Source organism: Tiliqua scincoides, chromosome 2, assembly GCF_035046505.1.
Source record: "Tiliqua scincoides isolate rTilSci1 chromosome 2, rTilSci1.hap2, whole genome shotgun sequence".
NCBI lineage: Eukaryota > Metazoa > Chordata > Lepidosauria > Squamata > Scincidae > Tiliqua > Tiliqua scincoides.
In genome coordinates, this window is record NC_089822.1 from 257,979,196 (window position 1) to 257,989,159 (window position 9,964).

Consider the following 9,964-nt stretch of genomic DNA (forward strand, 5'->3'; position numbering starts at 1 on the left):
GGTGCCCTCCCTTGCATCTGGCATTCTGACATAACCCATTTCTAAAATCAGGAGGTTGCGCATACACATCATGGCTTGTACCCCATAATGGATTTTTCCTCCAGAAACTTGTCCAATCCACTTTTAAAGGTGTCTAGGCTAGACGCCAACACCACATCCTGTGGCAAGGAGTTCCACAGACCGACCACACGCTGAGTAAAGAAATATTTTCTTTTGTCTGTCCTAACCCGCCCAACACTCAATTTTAGTGGATGTCCCCTGGTTCTGGTATTATGTGAGAGTGTAAAGAGCATCTCCCTATCCACTCTGTCCATCCCCTGCATAATTTTGTATGTCTCAATCATGTCCCCCCTCAGGCGTCTCTTTTCTAGGCTGAAGAGGCCCAAATGCCGTAGCCTTTCCTCATAAGGAAGGTGCCCCAGCCCCGTAATCATCTTAGTCGCTCTCTTTTGCACCTTTTCCATTTCCACTATGTCTTTTTTGAGATGCGGCGACCAGAACTGGACACAATACTCCAGGTGTGGCCTTACCATTGATTTGTACAACAGCATTATAATACTAGCCGTTTTGTTCTCAATACTCTTCCTAATGATCCCAAGCATAGAATTGGCCTTCTTCACTGCCGCCGCACATTGGGTTGACACTTTCATCGACCTGTCCACCACCACCCCACACCCACACCCTGAGGCCAGCTGTTACACTCTGACCACTGTTCCTTGCTGTGCTTTCTCTCCCTTCCTGCCTTTGTATTGTCTAGGTGTATTTGATGGATTCCTGGGGACGGAGGCCTCTGCTTCACTGTGGTCTTATCATCTGCTTCATCTCCTGTACTCTGCTAACCATCACTCTTGAACTTCAGGTCTGTAACACAAAATCTGAAGGAGGAGAGCAATGTCGTTTATCTTAAATATTTCCCTTATTCCAGGAATAATATTTTATTTATATTGTACATTATACTGTTAAGACATGTTAAATACAATATGAAAACAACAGCATAAAGCCATAGAGATTAAAAACAACAGGGTCCAAGTAGACTTCATTAGCCAGGGCACCGGATCCAGCTCACAAACCAGAGTCTGGAGAGCCCTGACCTAGATGGTCAGGCCAGGCTGCCCAGTTACTAAGTACATGGCAATCTTAGTACTCTAGCTTTGGATTTATTTCCCCAAACTACAAATGTATATGGGCTAGAGATAATGGAGTTTCAAACAAAGGACAGAGACTGCTTGCAAAGGATGCCCTCGCAGCTTTTGAGGCTGCTAAACCTGCAGAGGAGCTCCTGGGGAGTTAGAAATGTCTGAAAATACAGAAAAATAGATAAAAAATAGAGCATTTGTTGTAACCGGTTTTTAAAGTTATGCTTTGTGAAATGCATATGGCCCTCATGTTGGGTCATTTGCAGATGTATACATGAGAAAAAAAATTGATAAAATTGACTTGGATGAATCAGAGGAGTGGCCAAAGATGTAGGTTCCCCTTGACAGATTTTTCCCGCAAAACGGACACCGCATATTTCTGATGTCGGCTCAACTCTTGCTATTCTCTGGCATTTGTTGCATTCTATGGGCCAGGCCTGCTGTGGTTTGAGGGCATGCCAGTGGCAAGGAAGGGACATCCCCTAAGATTAGAGGCTCCTGGTGACCTCATTTGTGCATTATCTGAAGCATGATCAACTCTCTCCAACAGGTTTTCTTGCCATGGATGGCTTTTACTAGCAGTTTTCTCCTCCTCGTCTTCCTAACTGGAATTGTCCTTGGGCCAAGTAAGATGATGGATGCATTGAGCTCCAGTGGAGCAAGGGATGAGTGGGATAAATAAATGAGTGTGTCAATAAAAATAGCATTAATAATTGCAAACCTTTCTCTCTAATCAGATTCTATTCCTCACCTGATGTTAACGGAGCTGTTCCTGCAGTCCTCTCGGTCCACAGCCTTTGCAATTGGGGGATTTGTTCAGTGGTTCTTAGTATTACTTGTTGGTTTCTTATTCGTTTTGATGGAGGTGAGTGATTTTGAGGAAAAAATGTGGTTGGGTGGATGTGAATGGTTTGAATTGGTAAACCAAGTCAAGCCTGCCCCCCTATTCCTTCCCTAAAAATAACAAATGAAACTACATCTTAAGGGTGATCTTTCCATCAGAATTAGATAGCCCTTAAAATTCAGGTCAGTGTGCTGTCAGCTGAATGTGAATCCCCAATATACCATAAAGCTCACTGCAGCCTGAGCAAGTTTGCTCTTCAGATTAGCAAGTTTGCCTTTCCGCTTTCACTTCCTCATATTCTCGCCATCCTGTGTAGTTGGCTTTTAAAATATCCTTTCCTCTTTGCCCAGTGGGTCCCCAGGGTCTTAGGCTCACAGTTCCCTTAGCGTGGTTGGCAACCTTCAGTCTCGAAAAACTATGGTATAAGCCTACAGCACCCAGTATTCCCAGGCGGTCTCCCATCCAAGTACTAACCAGGCCTGACCCTGCTTAGCTTCCAAGATCAGACAAGATTGGGCATGTGCAGGGTAACAGTTGCTGTTTTTCACAGTACCCTTGGGGTTCCCGTGGTACTTTTAAAATATACCCACAGGGCCCCTGTGAGTTCACAGTGGTGGCCTGGCAAACAGTTTGGGAGCCTGGTAATCAACAGATTTGAGTCTTGAACTCAAAACCTCAAGGCCTGAGAGTGGGAGTTATGGTGGGCTGCACTGCTGAGACTTCAGCTCGAGGCTGGACCTATAGTTTAGTGCAGCGGTTCCCACAATTTTAGCATTGGCACCCACCTGCGTAAAAGTTTCACTTCAGCAGCCACTCAAACTTCTGTGGCTTTAATTTTGATTGGGCAGCAGTGTTCCTCCCAGCTTGTTTAAGTCTTGATGCAGATAGTCTAATTTGCCTACTCAGTTTCACAAACCACCCACAATTGGGTCATGATACATTGGTGCGCCACTGACCCACAGTTTGAAAACCACTGGTTTAGTTGTATTGTAGACAGTCCCAGGTTCAATTCCTGGCATCTCTAGATAGTGCTAGGAAAGACCTTGGAGATCTGCTCTCAGTGGGTGTAGAAAATGCTGATCTAGATGATTTGAGTTGGTATAGGGTATTTTTTGTCTGTTCACATGCAACTGTTACCCTGCACATGCCCAATCTCATCTGATCTTGGAAGCTAAGCAGGGTCAGGCCTGGTTAGTACTTGGATGGGAGACCGCCTGGGAATACTGGGTGCTGTAGGCTTATACCATAGTCTTTCGAGACTGAAGGTTGCCAACCACATGTCTTCAGACTGCTCTACAGCCACAAGAGGAAAAAGGGCATGTGGAGCATCACTGCCTCCATCTGATTTGCAGGCATTGCAATGACTTTGGATTGGCCAGGGCTGGTAGCCTGGCCATTTCCTTTTGCCTGGTCAACCCAGCAATGTCTCCCCCACACCGCAAGACTTCAGGCTGCAGCTCCAATTTCTGTTTCCAGCAACAGAATGAGTAGGAGAATACACAATCCATGCCTGGTTTTTGTTCAGCCTCTCCTAGTGTGGCCCTGATCCCTACCTCCTAGGTTGCTTGTGAAGACTGAAAAAAATGAGATACCCCTGCCCTGATCTCCTTGGAGGTAGAACTCCTGAAGGAAAATGTAGGCAGGATTAAGCATAAACTTCTGTATTGTGCTCATGTCTATCTCTGTCTCTTTCTCCCCGCTCCCCCCCCCATTTTGTATCCATCTCTAGAAACATATCAAAACCTACAGCTTCCTCATATTCTTGCCATTCAGTGTAGCTGGCTTTTTTTATATCCACAAATCTGTTCCAGAAACGAAGAAAAAGACCTTTCTGCATATTAGGAAACACTTGGAAAAATTTTTGGCCAAGAAGTTTTCAGGAGGAGCAGCCGGCAGCCAAAAACAAACGAGAGAAGCACTAGGTGCAGCCCCAAATTACTAACAGGATGTCACAGGGGATGCCAACCAATCTGGGTCTCGCCTGACAAGGCCTAGTAAAAGAAAATGATGCTATTATGCACTAGATGCTTCCCCACTCCTATTCATTTACTGCCCCTTGAAGGGGGAGAGGGAGTCTGATGGTGTCGTATTATATGTTTCTTTTGTGTAAAGTCACTTGGGGAGACGTCGGAGAAATGTGGCTGCTGGTGACATCATTTTGCAAAGAAAGAGGGATGAGGCAGGAGTCCCTAATCCTACCAGGAGCTGTTGACTTTTACAATTCCTGATTATGGGAAAATTGAGCATTTTGGATTTACTCCTTCAGTGGAAAGAAATTGTAACTAGACGCGAATTTTATTAAAAAGCAAAGACAGCAAGTACTCTCTGAATCTTGTCCTTTGGCCCTCTTGTGATTGCTTGACACATTGCTGATCGCAGTTGTCCTCTTCGTCCAAACAAATGCTCTGGCTTTTCTCTATACAGACACCTCCAATTTTCCCATGACACTATTTCATGAAATTCTAAAGGTCATGTATGATTACCGTGATGTGATATGATGACATCACCACCAAACGGCCAGCCCCCTTAAGAAAAAGGTTGAGGAATCCTGTGCTCCTAGATTCTGAGCTAGGGTAGCATTGACCAAAGCAGGACTCAGGCAGGTAACTCCCTCCTCCAAGTTACATGCCTGCACAGGAGGTGGACAGCATACAAGGCACTGCCTGTAGCAGGCAGAAATGCAGACCTGTGTTCATGGAATGAAACCTTCACAGTATATGCATAAAGGAAAAGCAGAGACTACCACCTGGGTAAAGAACTCTTTACATTCTGAAACCAAGATTCGATGCTCCCCAGTTGGTTACATGTGGTTTACATAGGTATATACTGTCACGCTTATGACACAGGGCATCTCAAGAGAATGTACACATATTTTATAGTGTCAAATTCATTATGCTAATTCACACATACACTATACTGTATACAGTGTACACAAAAGCAGTTGCTTGACCCAGTTAAGTAGTTAATGAATTGGTCTTAATTCATTAACTACTTAATTCATTAATGGCCCAATCCTATCCCAAAAGAGGTCGAAATGGCCGCAGCTGTATCCTGTGGGGTCAGGGAAGGTGCCAAAGGTCTCCTTGAGGTAAGGAAACATTGGTTCCCTTGAGGTAAGGGAACATTGGTTCCCTTACCCCATGTCAAGTGTGGCTAGCCCTAATGGGTTTCCTCAAATTTGCAGCAGGCTTTGAGCTGGTGCAGAACCGAGGAGAACCATGAAGAACCGTGTCGGGCAGTTCAGCTCAGGAGGGGGCATAGTATTCAGCCACAGATTCTGCCACTCTCCCTGCTCCCCTTCTGGGCCCAATCCACCCTCTGGTCTGCCCTCCTGGCTGCCCAGGTTCTCCCCCTTCCCACTTCCCCCCTGCCCTCCCTCCACCCTGAAAGGCCTCCCTGCCAAGTGGCAGAGAAACTTACCACCTGGCACTCTAGCAGCACATCCTTCCAGTGCTGAAGCCCAGCGCAGATTGGCATTGACCTCTTTGCAGGCACCGGAGTGCCTTATGGCACTTTTGCAATGCCCAGTTCTGGCGGTGGGGCTGGAGCGCTGGCGCTGGGCAGCTCAGGATCGGGCTGCATTTGAAATATTCCCCACCGGTGCTTATGCACCACTGACATTGTTGACTTAGGGCCCAATCCTATCCAATTTTCCAGTGCCCGTGCAGCTGTGCCAATGGGGCATGCACTGCATCTTGTGGTGGGCAGCAGTCACAGAGGCCTCCTTAAGGTATGGGAACATTTGTTCCTTTACCTTGGGCTGCATAGTGACTGCACTGGTGCTAGAAAATTGAATAGGATTGGGCCCTAAGGAATGTGTGTGTTGGGATGGTTCCACACATCTCTTCAATTGCTTCCCTTAGATCAGTGGTTCTCAAGCTGTGGAAGCCAGCCAGGGGAGTCATGGAGTCCTCGTGAAAAAGCCTCTCCACCTCTTACTTCAGTATTGTTCATGCCTCTTGACAGCAGCATATGTGATGACTTCACTCTGCAGCCTGGGTTTTTTTTTCCCCTTCTTCACTGTGAGCTCAGCGTAATTCAGATCTGCCTCTGTTGAGAGGTCCTACAGAAAAGACAATGGCCATCAGATTCTTGCAAGAAGCATTGCTCCAGATCTGTTGATTTATTCATGTGTGAGAAGGAATGAGCAACTAGCTCACATCTATCCATCCTCTCTCTCAATGCATGTGTGTAGCTGAATACTTTATCCTCTACCTCCAACTCTTGTCACTGCTGTTCTTGTTCCTTTCCCAATTCCCTTTCTGCTGCATTTGCAGCTGGGCAAAGAGGTACCTTTTAAAGTGGTGTCCTCTTATATTTAGTAGGGGACAGCAACTTTCCCTCTTCACCCAGCATGGCATCTTTTCCAGTGGCTGTTGATGCTGTCTCTTCTGTACTTTTTTTTTCCAGTTAAGGGCACAAGCCAAACCAGGTCTATGCAGAAGTAAGTCCTATTTTGTTCAATGGGGCTTACTCTCAGGAAAGTGTGGCTAGGATTGCAGCCTAAGATTGTGAGCCCTTTGGGAACCATTTATTAATTTATTTCTATGCAAACCTTTTTCTCAACTATTCTTAACTATTCTGTTGTAAAGCAGAATATAAATATTCTTAACAATGACAGCAATAATAACAATAATAATCTGAAACTAGAATCCTTAATAAAAACTGTTTGCATATATAGCAATGATATAGCAATGAAGTTTGAACTAGATAAGTGTGCTGAATTAATAATGAATAAAGTTTAAAAAAAATAAAAAACTGAAGGAATAGAATTGCCCAATGGAAACAATATTAAGAACTGGAATGATATATATATATGGGCATCCTTCAGGCAGATAACATACTGAAGTTAAAAGAAAACTTGAAAGTGAATACATCAGGAGAGTCTAAAGTCCAAACTTAACGGTGCGAACACTATACAAGCCATGAACACCTGGGCTATACTCATCCCTAGATACACTGCAGGAATAGTAGACTGGACACAGGCAGAGCTAGAGACATTAGGCTGCAAGACCAGGAAGAAAATGACCATCAACTATGCTCTGCAACTTCATAGTGATGTGGACAGACACTATCTCTCTCGCAGCTCAGGTGGAATGCCGTAAGTCCATCAAACAGCAGAGGAAGAAAAAAGAGGCCTTAAAGAATATATAAAGGATAGCCAAGAGGATGCACTTAAAATGGTTAACAATGAGAAATTATTAAATACCAATCAAACAAAGCAGGCTTATAAGAAAGAACAAATAAGGAACCGAGCTGAAAAGTGGGAAAATAAGCCACTGCATGGACAATATTTGTGAGACGTTACTGGAAAAACAAACATCACCAAGACCTGGCAGTGGCTCAAAAATGGCAACCTGAAGAAAGACAGAGGGTCTAATAATGGCTGCACAAAAACAGGAATTAAGAACAAATGCAATAAAGGCAAAAGTAGAAAAAAACTACAAACAGCAAGTGCCATCCTAAGAGGTGAAACAGTGGACCACCTCATTAGTTGTTGTAAAAACACTGTACAAATGGACTACAAAAAAGGCATGACAAGGTAGCAGCAATGATACACCGGAATGTCTGTAAAAAATACGAGCAACCTGTGGCCAAAAAATGGTGGGACCATAATTGAAAAAGTGCTTCAGAAAAAAAATGCCAAAATATTATGGGATTTCCAACTACAAACAGACAGACATCTATCACACAATACACTGGATATAACTGTTGTTGAGATGAAAGAAAGAGTCGACATCATCGATACGGCAATACCAGGAGAAAAAAGAACTGGAAAAAAATTACAAAATAAAAAGATCTGCAAATAGAAATTGAAAGGTTGTGGCCGAAAAAGACCAGAGTAATCCCAGTGGTGATTGGCATCCTCAATGCAATTCCAAAACATCTTCAACAGCATTGGGGTCACCGAGATCACCATCCACCAACTACAAAAAGCGAGAGAGGCTTGCCGGGAAGGACCTTTCCAGAGGGAAGCCACAAGGCAAAGAGGAAAAAGACAAGTCCTAACTGGAGAAGCTTTACCGGAACAGCTTATCTATTGTGATGGTATTTATAACATCAAAATATGATAAAAGTCAGGCATCCCAAGTCCTTCAGAAGGACTCGATGTCTGGATAAAACAAATCAGCATCCCTAGTTATTGGCTATATTGGGTGTAGGGCATGGTTCAAACAATCCACATGACACATCTCCCATGCGCTTTCAAGATCAACAGCAGTTTAAACTCAGGCCTTACCTGACTGGAGCATCTTGTCCTTGAGTCTTTTGCTTGGTGATCTGTAGATTTCGCTTGTAAAATTAGACAATATTTATGTTATTTATTTTTCTTAAGAGTTTTGTACCACCTTTCTGTCCATATGAATTCCCAAGATGGTTAATAAAATTTTTTTTAAAAATTACTAAAAATAATAATAAAATATGACTGAACACTATAAAACATGATCTAGTAACTCAGGGCTCAATCCTGTCCAACTTTTCAGCCCTGGTGTAGCCATTACAACTTACAACAAATCTATGTATATGTTTTTATGTTTTTGCAGCTGTTTTTAGTGTTGTTTTTTTTTAATTTTTACTAGTGTGGTTTTGAACAAGTTCTGGATTTCTTATCATTTGTACTATATTTTGCTTATGGACATCTGAGAAGATGAAATGCACTTTAAGTTAAATTTTATAAACCACTGGTTAAAAAAATAAAAGCACCATTAACATTTCAGTGTTCAAATTTAATTTGATCAGTACTCAGCTTGTGCTACCAGGCTACCTCCTATTTCCCATCTCACGGGATGTGACAGATTCGAGCTTGGCTCATGGACCACATCAGCATAGTAACTTCACAGTTGTGGCTGTCCATTAGGGCTACAATCCCATACATTGCATAGGGCAATGGATTTTTCATGAGGATTCTGCTGCTCCCTTGGCTGATTTTGCTTATTGTTTTGGGAACTAACAGTCCAATTCTGAGCTGCCTGGCATGCTGGGATGCCACCACGACAAAATGGCTGCTGCGACATCCTGAGCATGCCAGGCAGCTGCCACCGGTTCCTCAGGGGAAGAGGACATTTGTCCCCTTCCCCTGCATAAGGTGAAATGCCCCATAATGGGGCTACTTGACTCTGTGCCAGTTATTTAGCTGGTGCAGAGTAACAAAGTTCCATGTCGGGCCAAGAGGCTCAATGTGGGGCTACAGACCCAGTGGAACTGAGCTTAACCAGTCATCCCCCCCGCCCTGCTCCCTTCCCCACCACGCCTCCCTGCCCTCCCCCACCCAGGAACGCCTCCCCCTGCCTCCCCCACCTCCCCTATACTCCCACCTACCTCTCCGCCACTAAACGCATGATTTATGGTACGTTTGCGATGAGCCAGCATGCGTCCTTTAGGATCACGCCCTAGATCCCCTCAGCCCACCAGCTGGCCATTCCTGAATTAGGCTATGCCTCAAACCATTTTGATATCTGGTCTCACCTTGCTTCTTTTTATAGCAGAGAAATATGAGGGGAGCAGCTACCACAAATATTAGCAGAGCAGAACCCAGCCCTGCCCCGAACCCTATTAGCAGCCCAGTTGTGGAAACTGCATCATCTCCAGCCAAATTGGTAGCATCTAGGAGAGATAAGGACAATGACGAGGTCAGCGGTAGCAGGGATCAAAAGGTCACATTAGCCAACAGAGTCTTTCCTGCCTTTTTAATATTATTCTTCTCTTAGTATCACTCTCAAAATCCAATAGCAATAAACAGGGTCCGATTCCCTTCCCCCACTTTCCTCTTCCAATCCAGGGAATGGAAGGAGAAAGAGGAGACAAGAAACTGGACAAAGAAAAGCACCCCCTCCCATCTGCTGCTAGATGCAACAGCTTCAGTTGGCCTCATGAATGGGCCAGTCCTGATAGTTGGATGCAGTCTTGGAGTGAGGGGGGAAGAGATACGGCTACTGACTCTAACTGAAGCTATTTCAGGAGATATTTTCCTAGGGGTTCTGTTAAA

The 9,964-nt window shown here is 44.3% G+C and overlaps 2 pseudogenes; one reads left to right on the top strand and one right to left on the bottom strand.

Annotated features, from left to right (window-relative positions):
- Nucleotides 1-2,405: 2,405 nt before the first annotated feature.
- LOC136642968 (5S ribosomal RNA) lies at nucleotides 2,406-2,525 on the bottom strand (annotated as a pseudogene).
- A 577-nt stretch (nucleotides 2,526-3,102) lies between these two features.
- LOC136643271 (5S ribosomal RNA) lies at nucleotides 3,103-3,219 on the top strand (annotated as a pseudogene).
- The last annotated feature ends 6,745 nt before the right edge of the window (nucleotides 3,220-9,964 follow it).